General features: G+C 47.8%; 1 protein-coding gene and 1 long non-coding RNA gene across 6 annotated transcripts in view; one reads left to right on the top strand and one right to left on the bottom strand.

Annotated features, from left to right (window-relative positions):
• LOC144781694 (cytochrome P450 2G1-like) overlaps window positions 1–25,782 on the top strand; it is a 424,926-nt gene that overhangs the window by 86,911 nt on the left and 312,233 nt on the right. The window lies entirely within an intron of this gene.
• The window catches only part of LOC144781698 (uncharacterized), a 572,082-nt gene continuing 562,977 nt past the window's right edge, over window positions 16,678–25,782 (bottom strand). For all 5 annotated transcript variants that reach the window (XR_013601052.1, XR_013601051.1, XR_013601049.1 and 2 more), the window contains one exon: window positions 16,678–17,160. This is a non-coding gene — a long non-coding RNA (uncharacterized LOC144781698). The remainder of the gene's footprint in view (window positions 17,161–25,782) is intronic.

The following is a 25,782-nucleotide window of genomic DNA, read 5'->3' on the forward strand; positions in this document are numbered from 1 at the left end:
ACCCGAGATAAAGTTGGAGTGCTGTTTTAGAGATAGTTCTTGGTCCAAACGGACCCCCAGATTTTTCACTATCTGCTTTGGTTCTGGGGCTGCTCCCAAGTCCTGTGGCCACCAATCTGGGGCCCATAGCATCCTGGCTTCCCCAAACAGCATGACTTCCGTCTTGCTGACGTTGCACTGAAGGCAATTGGAAGACATCCAATGTGCCACTGCCTTCATGCCTGATGAAAAGGAGTTTCTTACTTCAGCGGAGAGGGTTTTAAAAGGGAAGAGGAGCTGGGTATCATCAGCGTAGGATACTGGGATAAACCCGTACCTACGCATCACTCTAGCCAGGGGTGCCACATAAATGTTGAAGAGGGTCGGGCTAAGACACGAACCCTGGGGCACCCCTTTTGATATCTCCATCTCCGCTGAACGATATGCACCCATGGTGACAGTCTGGGTGCGCTCGGATAAAAAACTCCTTAGCCAGGCAAGGGCTTTGTTCTTAATGCCAGCGTTCGACAACCGCTCAGTCAAGATGGAATGTGACACGGTGTCGAACGCTGCAGACAGGTCTAAAAGAACTAAGATTACTGAGATGCCCTTGTCCTGGTACATGTGCAGGTCATCAGTGACTGACAGAAGGGTGGATTCAGTGCTATGTTTGGGTCTGAACCCTGACTGAGAGTAGTCTAGAGCCCCAGCAAGTTCGATATAGCTGGAGAGATGGTGGTTGACATGCTTCTCAGTCAGTTTTCCTAGGAAAGGTAGTAATGAGATGGGCCTCAGATTAGCCAATTCGGTCCATGGAGTCGCAGTGTTTTTCCTAATTGGTCTAACAATGGCTCGTTTCCATTCTCTGGGGACATTACCTGTGCCCAGAGAAAGGTTTACCATGTCTCCAATCATGGGGCAGAGTTGGTCCGCTATGGCGGGCATTATCCTCGCTGGGATAGTATCGTCTGGGCTACCACTTTTGATCTGTAAGATCAAAGAGAGGATGTTATCGGACGAAATAGGAGGGAAGGTATCCAAAGAGTACGTACTCTGCTTCAGGTCGGCGTCTATTGGGAGAGGCGCTGTATCTGTAGTGATGGTCTTACTGGCATTGATTATTTTCTCATAGATTTTGTCTATTTTTTCTGTAAAAAATTGGGATATTTCATTGCACAGCTGCTGTGATGCTACCTCAGGTGTTTCACATGCTATGGGTTTAACAAATGTTTGGAGGATTTGATAAAGGACCCTGGGTGAATTCCCTGCAGCTGTGATTTGTGCCGTAATGTGGGTTTTTCGTGCTACCCGGATGGCTTTATGGTATATGGATAGTGAGTCCCAATATTTATTCTTGTCCTCTACCAAATGAGAGGTTCTCCACTTCTTCTCCAGCTTCCTGGCGGTTAGCTTTAACATCCTCAGATGGTCCGAGAACCAGACTTCCTGTTTTTTAGCAGGTCGGGGTTTAAATTGCTTCATGGGGGCAATTTTATCTATCGCATCCCTAGTTGCGCATTCAATTTTCCCAAGTGCTATTTCAGCATTATCGGTGGGAAGGATGGCAACGGGCTTGAATTTTTCCTTGAAGGTCTCAGCAGTAACTTTGTGCCATTGTCTGCGCACACTAGGTAAGGGGATAGACCTTGCAGGGGTAGGGTTAGAATATGGGGTGTAGAATTCCATTAAAAAGTGATCAGTCCAGTTAACCTGAACTCCAGGTAGGCATGAAATTGACAGGAAATTAGATAAAACCAGGTCGAGCGTGTGTCCGGCCTGATGTGTGGGCCCAGAATTTCGTTTTAATAGTCCTAATAAGGATAAATCTGTCAGTAGGGTCTGTGCCTCCTTACAATCCAGCTTTTCGCTGTGAACATTAAAATCTCCTACTAGTATGAAGTTGCTCTCATTATTAATATGAGGGGCCAGTAGCTCAATTAGCCTATTGGAAAAGTTTGTGCAGGGCCCCGGAGGACGGTATACTAGGGCACCTTTTTGACTTTCTTTGGGGGACCATACAATTTTAAAAATTAGTAGTTCCATTTCAGGGGTACTTAGCTCATCTAATATCGTGACGCTGATTTCTTGTTTATATACAATGGCTATCCCACCACCAGATTTTATAGGTCGGTCCAGTCTGACTATCTTGTAGTCGACAGGAATTCCTAGGGTTATAACAGGGGTGGAGTGTGGTTTTAACCATGTCTCTGTAAGATAGCACAAGTCGGGCTGTTTTGAGGAGATTAAGTCCCATACTTCAGCAGTATGTTTGGAAAGTGATCTAATATTGCAAAGTATGTTTTTCCTCCCAGAGGGAGTCTGGGTAGAATCGATCTCAATGTTTCTAGGCAATTTGCCTGGTTGATAATATTTAGCCCCAGAATTATCTCCTATTAGAGTACTGAACTGACTATGGCAATGGTAGCAGGAAAAAGGGCCCTCTATCTCAGGGAACACATCCCGTTTACAGCCCGATAGAGGGGCAGATTTAAGTTGCCACAGTACCTGAGGTGTATATTTGAGCCCTCGCGGGGAATGTCCTTGGAGACCGATTGATGCAGCTCCCATGGCCCCTGTGCCCCGTCCTGTCGCGGACGGGCGCAGACGGGCTGGTCTTTGGCTCGTCTTAGGCGCAGACTTAGGCGCCACCCTGCGCGCAACCGCTGCGCGCTAGGGCCGACGAGTGGCTAAATAGCCCTGTGTGCTAGAAGGCTAGAGCGCTAACCGCTCCACTCGAGCTTTCAGGAAGTACCTGGGCGTTTCACTCTGGCTCTTACCTGCCCCGCCCTCCGCTCAACGGTATTGGCTATCGAGTCGGACCGGGGCGGGCAGGCTGCAACACGGAGCAGAGATGTAGAAAACGAGCCTGAATGACCCTGGCAGCCCCAAAGAACGTGAGTGCGCAGTAAATGCGTGTTTAAAAATTATTACATCAAATTTTAACACAAGGAACACACAGTGAGGTTTTTAAAAATTCGTTATCAATTTTTAAAATATCGTGACATAGAGCTAATTAGGAGAGAACAAAGCCAGCAGAGTCTTCTGCTCTGCAAATGTTTTACCTGGCGCCAAGCGGAGTAGGGAGACACTGCCACTGTCTACCTTTACCGCAATTCGCCTCGCCTCCTCGCAGCCTAAATAGCCCTGTGTGCTAGAAGGCTAGAGCGCTAACCGCTCCACTCGAGCTTTCAGGAAGTACCTGGGCGTTTCACTCTGGCTCTTACCTGCCCCGCCCTCCGCTCAACGGTATTGGCTACCGAGTCGGACCGGGGCGGGCAGGCTGCAACACGGAGCAGAGATGTAGAAAACGAGCCTGAATGACCCTGGCAGCCCCAAAGAACGTGAGTGCGCAGTAAATGCGTGTTTAAAAATTATTACATCAAATTTTAACACAAGGAACACACAGTGAGGTTTTTAAAAATTCGTTATCAATTTTTAAAATATCGTGACATAGAGCTAATTAGGAGAGAACAAAGCCAGCAGAGTCTTCTGCTCTGCAAATGTTTTACCTGGCGCCAAGCGGAGTAGGGAGACACTGCCACTGTCTACCTTTACCGCAATTCGCCTCGCCTCCTCGCAGCCTAAATAGCCCTGTGTGCTAGAAGGCTAGAGCGCTAACCGCTCCACTCGAGCTTTCAGGAAGTACCTGGGCGTTTCACTCTGGCTCTTACCTGCCCCGCCCTCCGCTCAACGGTATTGGCTACCGAGTCGGACCGGGGCGGGCAGGCTGCAACACGGAGCAGAGATGTAGAAAACGAGCCTGAATGACCCTGGCAGCCCCAAAGAACGTGAGTGCGCAGTAAATGCGTGTTTAAAAATTATTACATCAAATTTTAACACAAGGAACACACAGTGAGGTTTTTAAAAATTCGTTATCAATTTTTAAAATATCGTGACATAGAGCTAATTAGGAGAGAACAAAGCCAGCAGAGTCTTCTGCTCTGCAAATGTTTTACCTGGCGCCAAGCGGAGTAGGGAGACACTGCCACTGTCTACCTTTACCTTTACCTTAGGCCCTGAATGACCATACCCTGGAGGTCTGGGCCACAGGGCTAGGAACAAGATGACCAGGAAGACGGGGAAAAGGATGGCCAGGCCCAGGACAACCAGAGCAAGGTGGAGCATGATCGTTTGGTGAGGAAACATAAGGGCAAAGAGCATGAGGATCGGGACCATATCTTTAGAGCATAGGATGATTAGGAGTATGAGGTTTATGGCCAGTACAACCAGGGAACCAGATTAAGTAAGGAATATGTGAGAGCCAGTACCAAGAATAACAGAAGGACCAGAGTCAGGAGAACCAGGATCAGAGCAAAGAAGATTAGAAGAATCAGCAGTAAAAAGACCAGCAACAGACCTAGGAGTGCCACTGGGACCATGACATTAGGACCAGGCCTGGAGTACCCCATGGAGCAGAAAAAACAGGACTTAAGCATTGTAGACCAGGATGAGGAATATCAGGAGGATCAGAACAGCCAGAACCAGGAAGACTAAGGGGACTGGACCTGGATGTCCAGGAGGACCATGAGCAAAATGATGAGTTTCAACAGGACCTAGATAAGGAGAAGCATGACCATGAGGGCCCAGATGACTGTGTGCATTGCCAGAAGGACCATGAAGACAAGGGACAGGGCCAGGAGGATCCAAACCAGGAAGACAAAGACTAAGAGGGAAAGGCCTACGAGAACCAGGGCACAAGGGGCCAGGTGAACCAAGAGGACCAGCAGAATCAGGAACTGATGTACTAGGAATTGTATGAGACAGTGAGAAGGGTAAAAATTATCAGCCCAAGGGTACGAGGGTAAAGAGGAACTGGAAGGAAAAGTAAGAGCGAGAAGAAGGGGGCCTGGATGGCCAGAAGTACCAGAATGAAGTGGATTAGGCGTACAAAGACCCAAACAAGGAGGATTAGAAACAACACAGACTGTGAGGACCAGGATTAGGAAGACTAGTTTTAGGCAAACCAGACAGAGTAAGGAAAACTAGGAGAACAGGAACTGGAGAATCTGAAAGAGGTGGCCCTCATGTAGAGGTCACACATGTCAGCTTCGGATACCGGCTTTCCGCGGCGTGATTGTAAGTAAGAAGGCAAGGTCAAATTACTGCCACACACCCGTTGGATGGACTTGTTAGCCACCAGCTGCCTTCCTACGGAGAAGGGGACAAATTATTCCTCATTGGCTGTGGAGCTTCCTGGTGGAGCCCGTGCGCCCCCGCTCAAAGATGGTTTACTGTGGATTTACTTCACCCGGGAACGCTCTTTAATTGAAGAATTTATCAGTTACCCCCAGAGGTTGTGAGTCCCTTGTTTGGGTAGCTGTATGGTGTTTCGAGACACTTATTGTGCTCCGTCTTTCATTTTGTCCTGAAGAGGCCTAAAAGCCAAAAGCAGAAATGCGTTGACACCTCATTCATGAAGTCTCTTGAAGTTTTAAAAAGATGTATTAAGTACATTGTATTTTGTCCTAATACCAGTGAAAGGATTTACATTTTTGGATATACATACGGACTCAAGAGACTATAAGTCAGAGTGATTTTGCAGGAATGTTATGCACAGCCCTCAATATATTTGTTTGGAAGATAGGAGTGTTTTTATGGTGATTTTTGTATGACACTATTTGTAATGTTTTGTACTATTTTGTATTGTTATTGTATGTAGGAGGATTTGAATGTTTGATGCACTACACAATACAGTAGTAAGCTTCCGGCATGGAAAAAATGTGAATATAACTATTAGTATTGATTGTATGTTTTCCTGCTTCTCAGTCTCATTTTTCAGGATGAGACATCCTGGCCAGCAGGACAAAAGCTAAGAGGATCAGGGCAAGAAGGTCCAATGAGATCACATGCAAGAAGAAACAGAAAATCATGTCCCAGCGGCGCAGGAGTATCAAGACCTGGCATACCAAGACAAGGAGGACAAGGATGAGGAGAAAAAGGAGGACTAGGACAAGGAGGGCCAGGGTGACAGGACTCAGGATGACCAAGTCCGGTGGCTTGGAACAGAATAGCCTGAACAAGAAGGATCAAGACTAAGCTGACCATTTAGTGCAGATCAGGATGACAAGGAGCAGGAGGACCAGGGTCAAGAATATCATGACAATTTGGAAGAGGACGAGGAAAACTGGTTGTGGCAGGAACGGGTTGATTAGGCCCATTAAGACCTGGGATCAGACAAGGGAGGATTAGGTGGACTAGAAGGACCAGAAAAAAGCAGGACCCGGGACAGACCTAAGAGGACCAAAGGGGTCTCAACTAAAGGAACCAAGTGGAGCAGGAGGGCCAGGAACTAGGGTATCGGGACCAGGCTGGCAAGCATCAGGTAGACCATGACAACCTGAGAAACAAGGACACCCAAAGAGGACCTAATAAGGAAGACTTGGACCCATAGACACAGTACCAGGTGGAGCACAGCAACAGGGACCAGGGCAACGATAATCAGAATAACTCAAAACAGGAAGACTAGGAGTGCCAGATGTAGGAAAACCAAGACAATAGGGTAAGGTGGAGAAAGACCCAACAGACTAGCAGGATAAGGGTGGGTATCAGTAGTTACAGGATTTGGAGGCCCAGGAAGGGCTAATACAAGGAAGGACCAGGAGCAGGGCTTGGAAGACGACGGCCACGAAGGACTAGAACGAGGGACACCATATTCAGGAAACCAGTCACAAGGTAACTAGGAGTATTTTTGGACCAGGGCCATGAGGATCCGAAGGGCCAATGCAACACAGGAGAGAAGGACTTGGAACAGGATGAAGAGGAGGGCCAACACTGGAAGGGACACCAGGACCTGGAAGAGAAGGCAGTAGACCGGGAGCAGGAGGACACCTATGTAATTCAGTGCCATATATGTTAGGATTTCTCTTTTGTAAATGGTTCTTATTCATGTTGTTTATGCTGTCAACCTTTTTTTAGCCCATGTATAGAACTGGTAAGCAATGTTTCCTCTAATTTTTTTCCTCTGTGTGCGGCAGTGGAGGATCTCTGTGCACTGCAACCATGGCTACGTGCGCCAGGAACCAGACCGCACGAGTGCATCGCCAAATGTCACTAAACGTTTACTTAAAAACGTGAGATGGTGCATTTCCACACATACAGCGTCACATTAAGGGTCTTAAAGCAGGTTTGCAAATTGGATAAACACGCCATGACATGAATTGGTTACACAGACATGTACGCTTCAGGTTTAGAAAAGCACAAGACGCCAACGGTGGTACCATCATAAGATTTTACTAAGTCAGAAACTGCACCTTTCTCTGCTCCGTTCTGGCATTACCCTGTTTGTTCACTGCTGTATTCATGTTAATCACAGCCCCTTCATAAGCTATGATTAACATGAATACTTAGACAAAAGCACACAATGTGCCCCCACTGCGCTTTACTAACAAAACAAACGAGTACAGCAAGTTTAAAAACACAGCGTGAATAAATTGAAAGTACAACTGTGTTTTTAAACTTGCTGTACTCTTTTGTGTAAAGCGTGGTGCGAGGCAGATTGTGTGCTTTTATTTAAGTATTCATGTTAATCACAGCTCATGAAGGAGCTGTGATTAACATGAATGCTTGAACTAAAGCACACAATATGCCCCGCACTGCGCTTTACTCAAAAGAGTGCAGCAAGTTTAAAAGTACAGCACGCTGGAGGTTACACTAAGATCTCAGTAACGGGAGCATCACATTTAAACATAGTTCCATGGGCACTTTGCAGTGCTAAGGAGCATCCGACCGGCTCAGCAGTCAATCACAGTGTGATAAATACAGACATTAACAGCATCATTTATGTGCATGCCTGCCAAGTGCCACGCATCAGGCGTTAGACTAACACAGTTCAGTTTGCTGATCCACATCACCGCACTGAAATGGAAAGTCACGCATTTTAGGTATAGCGCTTGGCTCGGTAGTTAAGCAGTAGCGCTTCTATGCTGAATGAAATAGCTGGAATACCGTCCCTGCAGGCAATAAAGTATTGCTTCCCCATCTAATTTCTTGCTAATCGTAGCAAACCTATTGCGCAATGCTGCATTTCTATTGCGCCCCCACCACCCTGCAGGACGGCACATGTGAATCTTCCTGCCCCCTGGACAAATGTAGCAGCCTGTGACATTTAGCCTACTTCTGACTGGCAGCTGCACGTGCGCAAGACTACTGACATGGCTGCAGTGCAGTGTGCACACCCGGAGGATGCAACCTGAGACGGCCGGAGGGCCGCACTATTCCCTCACTGCCCTAGGCCCAGCTTAAACTGAAGCTGCTAGCGGATGCCGCCTGGGGACCACTCTCACCACAATGTTCTCCAATGCAATCTAGGGCTGGGGTGCGCCTGGGGTGCATCCCCTAACACTAACAGCACCAGAGCATACCCCCCCTACCTCGTTGCAGTGCCCGTGGGCCTGCAACCACAAAGACACGATCATGGTGCGGGGAAGCATACAGGCCTGTAAGGCTGGGGAGGAATCACGACATGCTATGTGAAAATGCACCAAAAATAGGCATAACCACCTGATGAGCACGCTGGAGATACGTGGGACCTGGGAGCACTGGAGCTGATGAGGTGCTCACTGACTGAGGCCAGCAGCACTGATATCCACGAGAGTGGGTGGGCCGGTAGGAGTGCTGCTTCTGTACAATAACGGCTTCATGCAGAGCCAGCTACAGATGGAATTTCCCAGCATCACTGGTGCTTTGCAGCGGTTTGAGATCTTAGAGTTTCTGGCTGCTCAAATAGGTGTAATTTTTTATATTTATATGTCTCCCTCATCTTCATTGCTTGATTTTTGCTCAAGAGACGGTGTCACTCATAGTTGTTGAATGTCACTCAAAATTGCACAGAATTTATGAAAATTTCACATATAGCAATCTGAAACCCTGGCAGCTATGTATGTTTTTGCGGCTATACACCGCGTCAAAGATGCGTGCCCTGTTGCCATGCTGCAATGGGTGCTCGCGGCGGCTGCTTCAAAAGCAGAAAGGATTGCGTTGACCTGGTACCCAGTCCTGCCAAGTGTTACGCATCACGTGTGACACTAACGCATTTCAGTGTGGTGTTCCGCATCACTGCACTGAAATGCTTTGTCACTCATTTTTAATGCCACTGAAACTGACTACGCGCTGGTGCTAGTGCGCCGGCTCTGCTGCTCCAGACTTGCCGCTAGCAGCTCTGGCAGTGTGGCTCATAAACAGTTAAATTATTGTGCTCTCCTCAGCTCTGGTTGAGTGAGTCACTGAGAGTGCTGGCTGCAGTGCCACAATGTTACGTTTGCGGCCTCAGCCGCCTGCCAGCCTGACTGCATTAATTAATTAATTTCCGGGCTGCCCCCGTCGCTGCGCGCCAGGCTGTCTTCCAGCCCACATTCTTCCGACTAACACCCGCGTGGAGCGCGCTGCTGCTCGCCTTGCAGGCCTGTATGGTGCGTGCTGCGGCCTCAACTCATCAAGGTGATGTGGTCATTGGTGTCTGGACCAGAGAGTTGAACCTGCTGCCACTGCAGTCCTGGAGAGAGAGTTAACAGCCAGTGCTTGCAAGCAGCCCCGCTTAATGAGTCCATCCGGGCCGTAACTGCAGAAGTCGAGTTTGGGGCCTGCAGCCTCTCATAAGCTTGTCTGCAGTACAGTGGCTCACTCTGCCAGTCTACTCACAGGTAAGGTAAAGCCTAATTATTTTTTAATTTTAAAGCGTCATGAGCATACGTGCCCAAGAGCATGTTACAGCTCTGCTCAAGCCCTGTCTCAGTGTCCAGTTCCCCGTGTGCCGCCAGTTCGATCCCGACTGGGACTCGTGCCCGGCGTCCTTTCATTTCGGTCCTGATCGGGACTCCCAGGCAGAAAGGGCCACATCGGCATAGTATCGGGGAACAGTGGTGGTGCCAGCTGATCCCGCCCGCCCACAGCGAATCTCGGGTGACTCAGACCAGAGCACCATTAGGTTACCCGGTGCAGGACAGAGTTTGCAGCTGCACAGTGAATGTGCACCCCACAATTGCAGCAGACATTCAAGCACTGAGAGCAGCAGATTGCTTCTCCTGACCCCAGAACTGCACAACGAGGAAGCCTGTGCCCTGGAGGGTAAAAGGGGTTGTGTCTGGACCGGCCACAATGAGAGAATCTATAGCTAACTTTGCGCTGGACGGGTGGGCTGCCTGGAGCTTCAATGAAGCATACACTGGCCCCAAGCTTTTTTTCAGCGCACGAAGGGTAGAGCTGGGACCATGGCGATTTTCCCCCTGAGATGAGGTTGCAGCCATCTCTTTCGTTGCTTTTCTGCCACCAGTGCTTTCCGATCTTGAGGTGGCAGGTCAGGTCAGTGTTTTGACTGTTTGCGGGCTTATCGAGCTAGGGCTGGACTGCAGATTTTTCTGAAGAAAAAAAAAACCCTGCAGTAAGCTTAAATGGACGAAATCTGACATGCAAAACATACATTGCTATGAGGACAACCTGAAACCATGTTTGCTATGATGTACGACCTGATCTCCTACTGTTGCACTGACTTGCTATGCTATATAACATTTCTTTTGGTGTCACAGTCACGTTGCTCAAATGGGTGTAGTTTCTGATGTTTATGTTTCCCGCGTTTTCATTGCTTGGTTTTGCTTGCAAAGAAAGTGTAACTCATAGTCGTTGAAATGTCACTCATAATTTCACGACAATTATAAAAATGTCACTCATAGCGATCTGAAACCTTGGCAGCTATGGGTACCTTGAACCTTAAACTTGCCTCCTTTTTGGGACATAGCGCTTTACTCAAAAGAGTACAGCAAGTTTAAAACCACAGTGTGTACTTTCAGTGTATTCTGAAAGTACACGCTGTGTTTTTAAACTTGCTGTACTCGTTTGTTAAAAAAGCATGGTACGGGCATATTGTGCGCTTTAGTTTAACCCCTTCGACGCTCATGACGAGCTCAGCTCGTCATGAGGTGTACCTCTGGTACACTCATGACAAGGTGAGCTCGTCATGTAAAGTGGGTTTTTGAATTTTCCAGCGCACAGCGGGAAAATGCACCGCATGGATGCGGTTAAGTATTCATGTTAATCACAGCTGTGATTAACATGAATAGTTAGACAAAGGCACACAATGTTCCCTGCACCGGGCTTTACTTACAAGAGTACCGCAAGTTTAAAAACACAGCTTGTACTTTGAGAAAGTACATGCAGTGTTTTTAAACTTGCTGTACTCGTTTGTTAGAAAAGCGCGGTGCGGGGCATATTGTGCACTTTAGTTTAAGTATTCATGTTAATCACAGCCCCTTACGAGCTGTGATTAACATGAATAGTGAGACAAAGGCACACAATGTGCCCTGCACCACGCTTTACTTACAAGAGTACCGCAAGTTTAAAAAAACAGCGTGTACTTTCAGAAAGTACACACAGTGTTTTTAAACTTGCTGTACTCGTTTGTTAGAAAAGCGCGGTGCGGGGCATATTGTGCGCTGTAGTTTAAGTATTCATGTTAATCACAGCCCCTCACGAGCTGTGATTAAAATGAATAGTGAGACAAAGGCATACAATGTACACCACACTTTACTTATAAGAGTAATGCAAGTTTAAAAGCACAGTGTGTACTTTCAGAAAGTACACGTTGTGTTTTTTAACTTGCTGTACTCTTGTAAGTAAAGCGCGGTGCAGGGCAGATTGTGTGCTTTTATTTAAGTATTCATGTTATTCACAGCTCGTGAAGGGGCTGTGATTAACATGAATACTTAAACTAGAGCGCACAATATGCCCTGTACCGCGCTTTCCTAACAGCCCCAAGCCAGCCAGACAGCCAGCCTTACCTGCACTCCAGAGTCCAAACGCTTCCTCTGTCCACAGTCCACGCCGCATCCAGGAAGTGCCTGTTTTTCGCCCGCTCGCTTTTTTAAAGCGGCAGCGTGAACTCTCTCGGGATGTCCAGTGTGTGCGCACGCTCCACACGCCAGTTCGCTCTCGCAGGAAGAGAGGTGTGCGCGCCCGTGCATGCACCTTAATGGGAATAGTGCTGGTAAGTATTTGTTGAAAAAACAGAGCATGCAAAGAGAAAATGAAGTCTGTACTGTTACAATCTGACATCTGAGTGATAGACGCTATCTAGTGCAGGGAGAGTAGTCTTAGGTTGGATCTGTTGGCAGAGGGACTGAAACTTGGCAGAGGGCTCTAAAGGTGTATAAGTGAAAAGGATTGTTGTCAGTGAAGAATGGCAGAACGTGATTGTGAAACTAGATGGCTGAAGATAGCAAAAATGGTTAAAGGCTAACAAAGGGGGTAAAAGGGCTATCACTTTACACATAGAAGGGGAGAGGGTCTAAAATAAACTCTACCACCCCAAACCCCCATAAAGTCTCAAGTAAACACACAACGGGGGGTGGAGAGCACGAGACTTAACATATAACAAATTAGACAAACTCATCTGTTTGAAAAAACTGCCCTCACTCACACACCGAAGTGTGTGACATGCTTCATCATAGGGCCTGCTTGCAATACGCCCTGGTGTAGCCACACTCAGGGCGGAGCATAAGGGAGGGGGAAAAAAATAATAAATTCCACACGAAACAAAGTACAACCACAGAACTCAACACATAATACACGTAACATACAGAAGTGATGAAGCAGTACAAATCACCAAGTGACTGAAAGTAGTGGTGCGACAAAAAGTGCAGTTAATAGGAAATAATTAAAACTGGTTTGAGGATACCAACCCACAAATTTTATTCCAAGGTTCCTCCACCAGGATTAAAAAGAAAAAGGATGGGTAATGTCTTGATAAGAAGATGAGGCTTCTCAAGACTTTCCTCCTGGTACTGCTATGGTCAACATGTTTCGACTGACTTACTGTGCCTCAAAAGGTCACCCCGGTCTTCTTCAGGACTGCTGTCGCTTTCAGTACCACTTCTGGCCCCACCGTATTTCGGTTAGTGTGCCCCGAAGTCAGAGCCGGTCTAATAAGATCCTAGCCCTTCTCGTCACGTGAAGTGAATGTTCCCAATAGTCAGGGAGAACATTAACTAGAAAGAAAAGGAGATGGTATAGACATGCTACACTCCCAGGTAATCTCTTTTCCTCCATATACATTAAAAATATCTCTTTGAGTTCACTGTGTGGTCAGAGGCGTATAAATGCACCCTCTCAACTCTCTACCCGGGTTTGCAAATGGTTCCTCAAGTATCCGAGTTTTAAACACGTTTTAAATGGTATTACTTCTGTTTGTTTTAGAAAGACCACCATTGCTGCATATATACACTCACACACTTCAGGTATCACCTCGTCTCTTCCCTTAATCACACACCTCCCTCTCTCGTTATTAAAAATCGGGCGTGATCAACTATGCTCGCATTGGTACTCACCGAGTTTATATGGTATATAAACTCGAACTGGTGTCCGTCAGGAGGGTATCCCGGGAACACAATCTGCATCACAAAGAAAGAAAAAGGAAAAAGAAATGGCCGTAAACCCCTCTCCACCAATGTCGGACTGATAGTGTAGTCCCTGTTCCTCGCAACAACATAATGCCGCGGCGCCCTCCGGCGTCTCTCGTAGTTCACAAAGGTGCCCCTTCCCCCCTATGTCTCATCTCCTTACTGTTCCATGGGCCTGCCCTGCCGTCTCTGCCTGTTGTCCGGATCACCGTGAAGACGGCGTCCGAGACATCTTATGGCTCTTAAGAAGGCTGTTTACTTCCTGAAACGGGCTGGCTCGCACCACACGTTATCTGACGGTCCCGCCCAGGACGTCATCACGCACCGTCGGGAAACGCCTGAGGATGATGGAACGTGTAATTCTGGTAAAACGCATGTGATGAGCTTATACACAAAATTCTACCATAGTATACTGATGTTAGTGCGCTTGTGTGTAAGCGGAGTAATTATAGTAACGCGCACATGATGGGATGATGGAATGTGTTCATACCCAAAATTCCACCATTTTATTCTGTTGTTGGTGCGAATCCGAATTCGGTTTCATTAAAAAATAATAAGAAACCTGCTTTTGGTTGGTGCCCAAGAATAATATTGTTATAGGTGGAGGAGGGTGGCACAAGATGTACCGGTCATCACGCAACGCGAGGAAGCACCTAAGTGTGGTGAAAAGTGTAATTACGCCATAGCGTTCCTTGCATTATCCTTGTGTGCCAGAGGTGTAATCATTGCAACGCACACATGAAGGCATGATCGAAGTTGTTTATACCTCAAATTACACCATAACATGCTGATGTTGGTGCAATTCCGTCATTAAAACCCCACAGTTGGTTTCATAAAAATAGTTTGTGACTGGTATCTAAGGAGATAGCATTTGGAGCGGGAGATTTTGGAGAACGGGTAGTACACCTAAAAGATGTACTGTGGGTACCTATTATATCTAAGTCCCCACAATAGTAAGTCTCTACTGTCTTCCCAATGACTGCCACGGGATGTCATCGTTCAGACCAACAAGGTGACTTCTTAAACGGTAGACCCATTTTTGCTCTCTCAGCAACAATGTTCTCTGGTCATCCGTTTGATGTCTCCCTAGTGGTACTCTCTCTATGACAGTCCATTTAATGTCTTCAATCGTGTGTCCCCGTTCTAGAAAGTGTGAGTTTGGTATTGGTTTTCCCCGCACTTTATTGTGCTTCGATGTTCTGTAGTTCTCGTTCGCACCTTCCTGCTCATCATCCCCACATACATTTTTTCATAAGGACAGGTGATCAAATAAATGACCCCCTATGAGTTGCAGTTAGTGTGGGATCTTTGTTCCCATGGGGTTGGTAGTCCGAGGTCAATTGACTGGGTATTGCACGTAAGATGGCATACGCTACATGAGCCACACCGTGTGGGGCCCATCAATCTGGGTTCGGGTAAGGTCCAGTAGGGAGGTAACCCATCGTCGGCCAGTTGTAGGCCTGATTAGAGTACTGTTGGTAGGGTTCGTGGAAGAATTGTGGTCTAGGACCACGCCAGAACCCCCGTCCCCTACCTCTCCTATTAGACGGGAACTCCTTCTCACTGCCCTCGCTAGAGCTACTGGTGGTATAATAACGAGGACGGCCCTGTTGATTGCTCTTGTTACTTTTTGCCAGTTTCTTATTGGCATATTCTGTAGTAGTGTAAGGGTAAGCCTTCTCCCTGGAGAAATTTTTCAAATACTTCTGAAGTTTTGAAATTTTTGAATGAATCAAATGGTCCCTATATTCTGAAAGTTCTGTATTAATTTGGTCTAGTTTGTGGTCAAAGGTCGCCATTACAACACTAGCTTGGAGTCCTTCTTCCGTTGTTGTAATTTGTATCAGGAGGGCATCAGCTAGTTGTTTGGCTGTCCTAATAATTAAGACTAATCAGTCCCGGGTGCACTTCCAGGAGACCAGTGCCCAGTCCCGTCTGAATTCTTCATCCTCCCAAAAAATTAATGGTTCATTCGTAACAAGGAGTCCCCTCGGGGTAGCATTTACCCTTAGGTATTTGTTAAGAATGGCCCCATGTAATATCGTTTTCACCTGTGTTTTCTTAAGTTCAAGAAGAGTGTCCCAGCCCTCCCCTTGTGCCAGTACTGCAGAGACTGAGCTGTCAGCTAAGAGAGATGGTCCTGCCAGAATGTCAGAGACTATATCATATCCAAATGATAGTCCCGGGATCAATGCCATCTTGTAATACAAAAAGACGGAAAGTAAACAGAATGAGTACCTCTCCTGGATCGTATACCTTCACGCCCTTGGAAGGGAGAGTTGTCGAAAGCGGAAAGAGGAGTGAAAGAGTGGTGAAGTAATGCAGCACTGTGTATGCCCTGTGCTAAGCCTTGCGCAGGACTATAAAAGAAGTACCCCTGCGGCTATGCTGCCGCTCAAAAATTCACTTTACACATAGAAGGGGAGAGGGTCTAAAATAAACTCTACCACCCGAACCTCCATAAAGTCTCAAGTAAACACAAAACGGGGGGTGGAGTGCACGAGACTTAACATATAACAAACTAGACAAACTCATCTGTTTGAAAAAACTGCCCTCACTCACACACCGAAGTGTGTGACATGCTTCATCATAGGGTCTGCTTGCAATACGCCCTGGTGTAGCCACACTCAGGGCGGATCATAAGGGAGGGGGAAACAAATAATTAATTCCACATGAAACAAAGTACAACCCCAGAACTCAACACATAATACACGTAACATACAGAAGTGATGAAGCAGTGCAAATCACCATGTGACTGAAAGTAGTGGGGCTATGGCAATCGGCAAAGCGGAGCTGTATAATATATGAAGACTCAGATTAGCAGAAGAGGGGGTTAGGGATGTTCCAGAAAAATAATCTCAGATGGTCTATAGAGAATGCTGAGTAGCAAAGGACTCGTATTGCGAGCTGTGATAGCACCTTGTAAAAATTGTCACAAATATGTCACCAATACCTAAGGTTCCTGTTTTCACTGGGGACACTACACACAATTGTTCTTTTTTCATTGTATATATCTTTTTGTGAATTATGGTTTAAATCTTTTCATTGATTTGAAAACAGACAGAAAGAAAAAGACAAGGCTCTCGGCTCCGTTAATGTATATGAGACCACTGGGTCGCAATAAGTATCGTTACCAAAGGTAATAAGCATGGAGCGGGCCCTCAAACTTAATAAGGAACAGGAACATTTACAAAGACCCCCCCACCCCTTTCAGGTCCACCCCCCCCTCGTCCACCTTGAACAATAAAAGGAAAAGGTAAAAAAGTGGTAGGGGATATAGGTGTTAAGGGTACTCATGCAGCCATTAGTTAAATCCAACATACTGATACAGTCAAGTCATGATAGCATTGCTTAATTCCTGTATTTGCCTGTTTTTGTACAATTTTTCCCAGTTACAGGTAGCAGTGCTTGTTGTTTGTCCATCCTTGGTAGCAATGCCTGTTGTTGTATCTATCATTCCCTTGTAATGTTTTACGTGTTTCTTTAGCGGGATGGGCCCCACGTGCAGCGCTTGTTAATTAGTTTAACTGCCATTCACCGACACTATAAATGGAGCGCTCGCAAACGTGACGGTGCTTTGCTTCTTTGGCATCGCGTCACGAGGAGTGCTCCGGTCTTTCTCCAGCCTGCTCCAGCCTTTCATTGCTTCAGCCCTCCACGTCTTCAGAAATCCGAGCACGCCTCCCTCTTACCTGCATTCCTTCCGTCCTACGCGACTTCCTGCTTCACCAGCATTCGTCGGAACCTTCCTTAGAAAGCCACCAGAACCGGCCCCCGTCTTCAGGAATCTCATGACCTGTGAACAGAAAAAAGGACAGTAAGTTTTTCTCTTGCTTAGCAACGATTTTAGTTAAACGAACGCCTTATTAGAATAGCGAAATTACATTGCATTAAAAGCGACATACTGTGAGCATATCGATGAGCCTGAAAACCATGTAATAGCATGCAAGAAAATTCAAACAAGCATAAGACAATGTAAACAAAAGTCTCGACTAGAAAAATATACGCTTGTGAAGGATTTTGTGACACAAACAAGCACTGAACAATGCAATTCTTGCACTGGGACATCTGATAAAACAAGCACTGAACAATGCAATTCTTGCACTGGGACAGTGGAGTAACACTGAAGTGTACCCAGTAATTGCGTTCACTGAAAGGTCGTTAGGGTGCTTGTGTCTTTTCTTTCTTTATTATTGTTTTCCAGAACCGAACCCCAGTTTCAGCCTTTCTTCCTGGGTCTTCAGGTATGTGCATGTAGTGATGAGTGTGTAATGTTAACGTTAACTAATAATACTAATCTTGTTGACTTTGTTCTTGCACATTGATTAAGAAACATTAAAAAGACTTTCCCCCTGTTATTTTAAGGAGTAAAACTCAAGTCAAAGTAAGACAGAGAGTACTCCAGACCCAACAAAGTGAAGGCAAGAGCCTGTTGATTAATGGTGTGTAATGTTCAGTTTAATTTAACAATTGAAGAATTTGATGAGTACTTTCTGAAATTTGAATAATCTTTTAAGACTTTCTGGGTTTTCTTGCAATTGAAGAACAAGTGCAAACAGCAAAGGCACGACCACGGCCCTGAACACTTCCATGAGAAACAGCACCTGGATGAAGACCAGTGTTTTGTTTGTGTTTGTTTCTCTCTCCACTTCCCCTTTCCCTTGCGGACAAGTTTGCTTATCAAGAGTTCATATCCTTGTTAAGTTCACTGGTTCGTGAGGGGGTTGGGACAATACATCACCAAGAAGGAAACAACTGGAGTGCCTCGTGTGATTGCGCAACAATAGGCTAGTGCTTATCGTCTTGGTTTACGTATCCCTTTAGTAGCGGCGTCTGGAATTTGTGTATCTGGAAGGTGAAGGAGTCGTAGGTACCGAGGGCATGTTAGTTCCCGGAACCCCGACACCAGCAAAGTGAGGAAAGGTCTTCACAACTCAGGGAATTCAGACCCTCTGCCTGCCAACGTTAAAGTAAGTTTCTCCATGCCCAACACTGACCATAATAGCTGGAGCCAACAGGTGTGTGTCGGGAGCTGGGTAGAGCGCCAGTGGATCAGGATGTTTTGTGTCGCCGCTCCTAGAGCAATAGCAATAAATCGGCCCTTCTGCGACTTAAGTGGATCTGTCAGCGGATTGGGCAGGCCCAAGAGAATATATGAGGGGAAATGCGGGAGCTGTGTTTCAAGGTGTAAGTCTACGTCATCGAGGACTTGGGTCCAGTACGGTTGTATAACAGGACAGCTCCAGAGGATGCGTTCTAGGGTACCTACCTCCCCACATTCCCTCCAACACCGGTCGATCCGGCGAAGGTCAAAGTGGTGGATGCGCTCAGATGTGCAGTACCAATAGGTGGCAACCTTGGTCAGGGTCTCTGTGAGGCCCATATGGTACGCTGAGTGCCTTGCCCTATGGTAAATGCCCTCCTACTCTTTATGGCTCAGCGTTCTCCCCAGGTCCCTTTCCCATCTGGAGCGGCCTGCATTGTATGTGTGTGTAGTAGTGGTCAGCAGCATTTTGTAGATGTCAGAGATAATTTTCTTATCGGAGGTGCGCGTTACTAGCCACTTTTCGTATGGTGTCAAGAGACGCTGTGCTTGTGGCCTAACTGTTGGATGCAGCGCCCAGTGCCGGACTTGTAAATATGGCAACCGCTCCATTTCCAGGAGGCCGTAATCCTCCCTGAGCTGTGAGAAAGGGATGATACCATCCATGTCAAAGAGGTGGCCCAGTGACCTATAGGGAGAAGAGTGCCATGCCCTAAAGGCAGAAGCAACTGTGCCAGGATGAAACTCGGGGTTATGAAATAGCGGTGTGAGGGGTGACGCGAAGGTGGTCAGCTGGTTGGAGACGTTCGTATGGTCCCAGGTATCCATTATAGTACTTGTGATGTATGAGGCTTATAGGTTTGGAGGTCTATGGTTTCTATTAAGAAAGGGCACCCCCTGTAATGGCCTGCCTGCTACCGCCTGGTCCTGGAACAGCCAGTGCTTTTCTGATTCCAGGCGGTCCCACTCTACCTGGTATCTGAGTTGGGCAGCGTGGAAATAAAGCTGGATGTCGGGGATTTCCACCCCCCTTTCTCCGGCGGTAGATCCGCAACTCGATGTCGAAAACGCGGCTTACGCCCATGCCAAATAAAGTGTGACAGGTCTGCCTGTGTGTTGAATCCAGCCCCTTGGGGGGCAAAGGGGAAGGGTCTGAAAGAGGTACAAGATTTTGGGGAGACCAGTCATCTTGACAGCTGCAATCCATCCTAGCCAGGACATGGTGCAATATTTCCATCCATTGAGTACCTTACGGATATGTGTGCGAAGGTTGGAGTAGTTAATATCAGCGGTAGCCGGTATAGTAGGAGCCAGTTGGATTCCCAGGTAGGGAACTGCAGTCGATACCCATAACACCGGGTGTTCCTCTTGCAGGTGGGTAAGAGTGTGCGGGGAGAGAGAGATATTGAGGGCTATGGATTTGTCCATATTGATCTTAAAGCCCGACCCTTGAGCAAAACAGCATAGTTCAACAAATTGGGCGCGCCTAGCTGTGACTGGGTTGGAGATAGAGAGGAGGATGTAGTCCGCATAGAGGCTAACGGTGTGGACATCTCCTCCAAATGTAATCCCAGTTATAAGAGGAAGCTGCCGGAGTCTAAGTGCCAAGGGTTCCATGTAAAGTGCAAAGAGGAGGGGTGACAAAGGGCACCTCTGCCTAGTGTCCCTCCCAAAAGGGAACCGAGAGGATGTATGACTGTTAACACGGACCGTTGCCCAGGGAGAGCGATAGCAATTTAAAATCCGGGTCCGCAGCTTCTCACCAAAGCCTCCAGCCAGCTTGACCATCTCTAAATAGGGCCAGTGCACCCTATCAAAGGCCTTCTCAGCATCTATGGCCAGGAGCATGTATTCTCACTGGGTGCGGGACGCCAGCTTAATCAAATGTAGAATGCGTTTAGAGTTGTCGCTGGTCTGCCTCTGCGGGATAAAGCCTGCCTGGTCTGGCTCAACCAGCTGGGCCATATGTGGAGCTAGATGAGCCGCTATGATGCTGGTGTACATCTTAATGTCTATGTTTAAAAGAGAGATAGGCCTATACGCACAGCAGATCGTTTTATCCTTCCCTGGCTTAGGGAAAACAACTATTGCTGCCTCTAGCATTTCCCCGGGAAGGGCTCCTGCTTGTTCGAAAGTATTAAACAAATCCGTCAGGACCGGGGGCAACTGGCTGCAAAACGCCTTATAAAAGGCAATTGTGTAGGCGTCCGCACCCAGTGACTTGACCAGCTTAAGGCGCGAAATTGTGGAGATAACTTCCTCCATCTGTATCGTCCTAGAAGTGATCGGCCTAAGCGCGTGTCAACGTGGGCATGTGGGCTTTGGCTATATAGTAAATGCTGGTTTGGTTATCTAGAGAATCCCCGCTGTAGAAATCAGCATAAAAATCCCGGAACATATCCGCTATGGCCGCGTCGTCGGAGACTGACTCACCCCGCGGCGTCAGGATTGTGTGGACCCCTTGTCTCTGCCTAGCCTCCCACAATTTGTTGGCCAATAAAAGGCTACATCTGTCCCCCCGTATAATAGGAATGTTGAAGCCTGAGGGCCGCGTACTCGGCCCTATCTTGGTCCAGGGCAGCAAGGTGCTTGCGTTCTATGCATAGTTGACTCCAGGCAAAAGTGCGTTAGTGCATCTGTTCTAACTCTGAAACTCTCTGAGTGAGTTCTGCCCGCTTGCGGCTCCTTTCTTTTCTTATCGGCAGCTGATATGGCTATGAATACCCCCCGTATGACTGCTTCCAGCAACCCCCATAGCACGGCCAACGAGGTATCTGTGTTAGTGTTGAGGTCAATAAAACCTGTGATAGCCTTCTGGATTTGTTCTATCACAGATGTGCGATGTAGCAGCCTGTCAAGCAAGCGCCAGTGTCTAAGGGGTTGCTCCAAAGCCGGCAGGAGGAAAGAGGCCAGGACGGGGGAGTGGTCAGAGAAGGAAGCTGTCAGAATGTCGGCGCTTAATGCATGGGCCATAAGTGAGGAGGAGCAGAGAAAGAAATCTAGCCGTGCATACGTTATGTGTGCTCCAGAATAGAAAGTATAACTACGGGTGCGTGGGTGAAGATGACGCCAGAGATCGAGTAGTCCCAAATCCTGAAGGTGGGCCAGCCACTTGGATGTGAGTACCCCTGCTTGATGCGTTCTTTGACAGGAACGGTCCAGGTCATTGTCAAAAACAATGTTGAAGACTCCACCCAGCAATAGGTGGCCATCTTCAGCAGTGGCAGCTTCTCGAAGGGCTTGAAGGAGGAATTTGATCTGCCCATCGGTGGGTGCATATATGGAACCCACTACAAACGTCACCCCCCCCAAGGCGAATTCATATGTGAGTAGGCGACCCTTAATTTATGCCTCCTTCTGGAGGACCCTACCCTGGAAGGAGCGGGAAACCAGTATGGCGACTCCAGCTGATTTGGACGTGTTGGAGGAGAACAGCTGTATTGGGAAAGCCCGAGATTTCAACCTAAATGGATCTTTAGAGAGAAGGTGTATCTCTTGAAATAGGCATATGTCTGCCTTGGATTGCTCAAGATAATTAAGGATCGCTCTGCGCTTGATTGGGTTATTCAAGCCCCTTACGTTAAGCGTAAGGATTTAAGTGAATCGCGTGGCATCAGGGGACAGTGTGTGGGCTGAAGTGCGATGTACGTTGTGGCCCATGGGGATGGGCGAGTGTCGATAAGATAATTGAATAACGCATAAGCTGAAGGAGAGCACACGGGCAATAGAAAGAGGTGGACCAGGGAACCCATAACAAAAACAAAGCCCCAAAAGAAGCACATTCCCAATAAAAGTCTCAACTTCAAGAAGGGGAAGGGAAACAAGGAAGGAGGATAAGTTCCAGAAGTATTGTCCGCCATCCCAGATAGACCAGGAGGTCATCATACCGGGGCTCATGGTGTGACCAAGGGAAGGGATCCTGCTCCCCCCACCGTCCACCACTTGTCAGGGAGCCAAATCCAGGCGTGTACAGCATCCATTAGTCATTCAGCTGTCTGGCTCGCCCCAGCCAGGGCCTCCGTTGCAGAAGCTAGTGCATCTTGCTGGCTCTTTTCTATGTACGCTTTGTTTGTTTTCCGAATCCGTCGGCTTTGATGCTGCCACCCCAAGGGTGTGATCTCAGGCCCTGAGTTGGTACTCTGGTCGTCGTCATCCTCGCTTGGAATTGCCAAGCCCAGAAGGCGGCAGAAGTCAATGAGTGAGCGCATCTGGTGGAGCTTGACATTGAATCGAAATATAAGGCGGAATCAATGACCTGATGAGTACTGAACACCCTGCTGTCTTAGGTGCTCCGTCACTGGGCGGAATTGGCGGCGGCGTTGCGAGGTAATCAAGGCTAGGTCTTGATAAAGCACCGGGGCGTGCCCATTGTAGTCGATAGGACGGAGAGATCTCTCTTTTGAAATTATGGCTTCTTTAGTCTTGAAGTCTTGTAGACACACTAAGATGTCTGCTGGGGGGGCATTGGGCGCACGCGGTGGACCCACTCGATGTGCCCTGTCAAGAACAATTTCGATTTGCTGTCGGGGACTGCCAAAATATGTCCGAACAAGCCCACCGTGAAAGCGAAGAGGTCTTGACCCCTCGGATTCTGATGTTATGCCTACGCGGTCTTCAAGGTGTACTTGGGTGTCCAAATGTAGGCGAAGTATTTCCTGTTGTAGCATGGCCATTTCGGTCGTCGTAGCATCGCTTTTGTCTTCCAGTGTGGCCACTCTTTCTCCCACTTCGTCAACATCTTTGCGGATCTCCTTTATTTCGGCCGTCAGGTCTGCTTTCACAGTTTGTATGTCAGCTCGAAGGGTGTTAAAGAGGGACTCCAAGAAGGCCTTAGTGATGGGTTTGTCACTCGTGCTGGGGGATTGTTGTTGGGACGCCATCTTAGGTGTAGCAGTCGCCACGTTGGGAATGGAGTGAGCTCTACCAAAAATGCCTTTCAGGGGCTTCTGTTTTCTTGTTCTGGATGAGCACATACTCGTGTGTGCTTCAATGCGTGTCGCCTCTGGTGAGCTTTCGATGCCCTGTGAGAGTGGACAGCCCCCCTTTCCAGCCGTGTTGGAACCGATTGTCCCCATCCGAATGCTCTGATCAAGGAAGATCCCCTGCGGTCCCTGCGTAGAATCCACTACCATGTACAAGCACCGATGCGGGGGTCCACTTGGTGCCAGTATGCAGCATTGCTTACACGGCCATCCTCCAGTTGTTGCCCCCAGGGACAGCCCACTACTCCAAGGACCCACAACCGGGCACAGAAGGGACTCGCGAAAGCCAGACAGGTCAATTAAGGCCCTCCGTGTCACGCCAGAGCAGCACTCAGGTACCCCACTGCCGGCGCAGCCAGGGGGTGTCCGCTCCTCTTTGCTCTTCGGTGCGGGCCTGGTGCCGGGCTTCCTCACAGCCAGTCTAGGGAACAGGGCACCTCGGGTAGGTCAATCTTGAGGTAGTAGAGCTTCGACGCAGGTCCCCTCTGGTGGGGAGACCGCCCATCCCAGGAGAGCCGAATTGGACCGCTGCCTCACCACATCAGTCCACGTTTTCCACCCCCCGAAGGCCCAGAGTGGTAATGCGTGCGTGTGTCCTTGCCCCGAGGGGCGTAAATGGCCACTATGCAGAGCAACCATGGCTTCTACTGTCCCCACAAATATTTTCGCAGGCAGGTGCCCCAGAGACAATCAGTGTCGGCTCCACCACTCCCAGGCCCACGGTCGGGGATTGTCGACTGCCCAGTTCAAGAAGGAGGCCGGAGGTGTGCTGCGCTGTAGGTGAAGAAAGGCAATAGCGGGGGAGGGTACAGGAGGGCCCCATCTGCCAATGGTCCTCTATCCGCTCCCAGGCCTCCCTTTCAGCGCTAGCCCCAGTAGTGTGCTCGCTGCTCCCCGCTAGGTGCGGCAGTGTAGGCCCTGGTGCCCTGCAGTGCTGCGAGATGTCCCCTGGCTCTGCAGGCCGCAATAACTTTTGCTCCGCCGCCACTAGACCATCTATAAATCCACAGTTCCTGCCCCCGTCGGGTGTTCAGAGGCTGATTGCAGCTGCCTTCCATAGGCCGGAGCCCCAATCCGCAGCCCCAGGGAGGGGGGAGCTCACCTCTGTCCGCGCAGATTGTGGCAGACTTGCCACACTACGCCACGGGCTTCCAGTCGACCTCCGATCCCAGCGCCAAGGAATAATACATCTATGAGTTTGTTTTCTTTTGTGTCTTTGATGGCTATCATGTCTTTTTTTGATTGACTGGGAATATTCATTCATATTCCAATGACATTCAGTACAATTTATTATAGTTCCATTTATTGCTTGTGGTTCCTCAACAGAATACTTCCACTAGTGGCCTAACAGAGGAGGTGATTATTGGCGGACAGACTTTACACCACTCACCCTATTTAGGATAAAACCTGGCTGTAAGGGACAGGAAAAAAAATGATGACCCCAAAACTTTCACTATGTGGGGCCATTAAAAAATCAAACTCCCACTTTGGTTTTGAAAAACAATTTTTTTTAAAAGTTTGCCAACCGGCCGTCATGTCTGACAGGATTGCCTGTCAAACATTTTCTGCTTAGAGACAACTCATCATATCAGCAGTTCCTGTCAATGTACAGAGTTGTCCACAGGGCCTGCAGACAACTCGGTGTCATAGGTCCCTCAGGATGGTGAAGTTATTGTCCCCCAAACTATTAATTAGACCCATAGTCATTTCATTTCAAGAATCTTTATTCGGTGTTTAGAAAACACCATAAAAGCACACATATATATACATAAATGAGAAAAACATTAAATCTTAATCAAGATCATGACACCATAAAAACACACAAATATATACACAGCTAAAAGAAGCATTAAATCTTTGTCAAGATCCTTGTACATGAATACAATAAAAATCCCAACATACAGGGCCATAAATTTAAGATATAAAATCCCAGGTCGTTCATTCCTCTCCCTTCGTCATCCTTAAACGAACCGCCACCTTAATAAAATTCATAATACAACATAAGGTTAGCGGATCAGAAGCTTGTTGCAAATAAACTAAAGCATCCATGGCATGTTCCAATTTGGCTTTTTTTAGTATGTCTACTAAAAATCTACGCCTGGGCATAGAAAAATAGGGGCAAAGCAAAGTAAAATGAAGGGAGTCCTGCGGAGACCGATTGTCGCAGCCGCAGGGTCCCTTCTGCTCAATCGACATAGTAAAACCTGGTGGAAAGGCCAACATAAAAGGAAGTAAGTTCAGTCTAAAACGACACATAAGGAATCTGTCCTGTGCATTATGTACAAGATACAGATAGGGCTCCATACCCTCCACGCTCTTGATCAAGTTGTAAGCCCTCACGGACTTTTTCTCTCCTTCAACCTCCGCACGACATTGGGTTTTCCGCTCTAGG

The sequence above is a fragment of the Lissotriton helveticus genome, chromosome 9 (assembly GCF_964261635.1).
Source record: "Lissotriton helveticus chromosome 9, aLisHel1.1, whole genome shotgun sequence".
In the NCBI taxonomy this organism is placed as follows: Eukaryota; Metazoa; Chordata; class Amphibia; order Caudata; family Salamandridae; genus Lissotriton; species Lissotriton helveticus.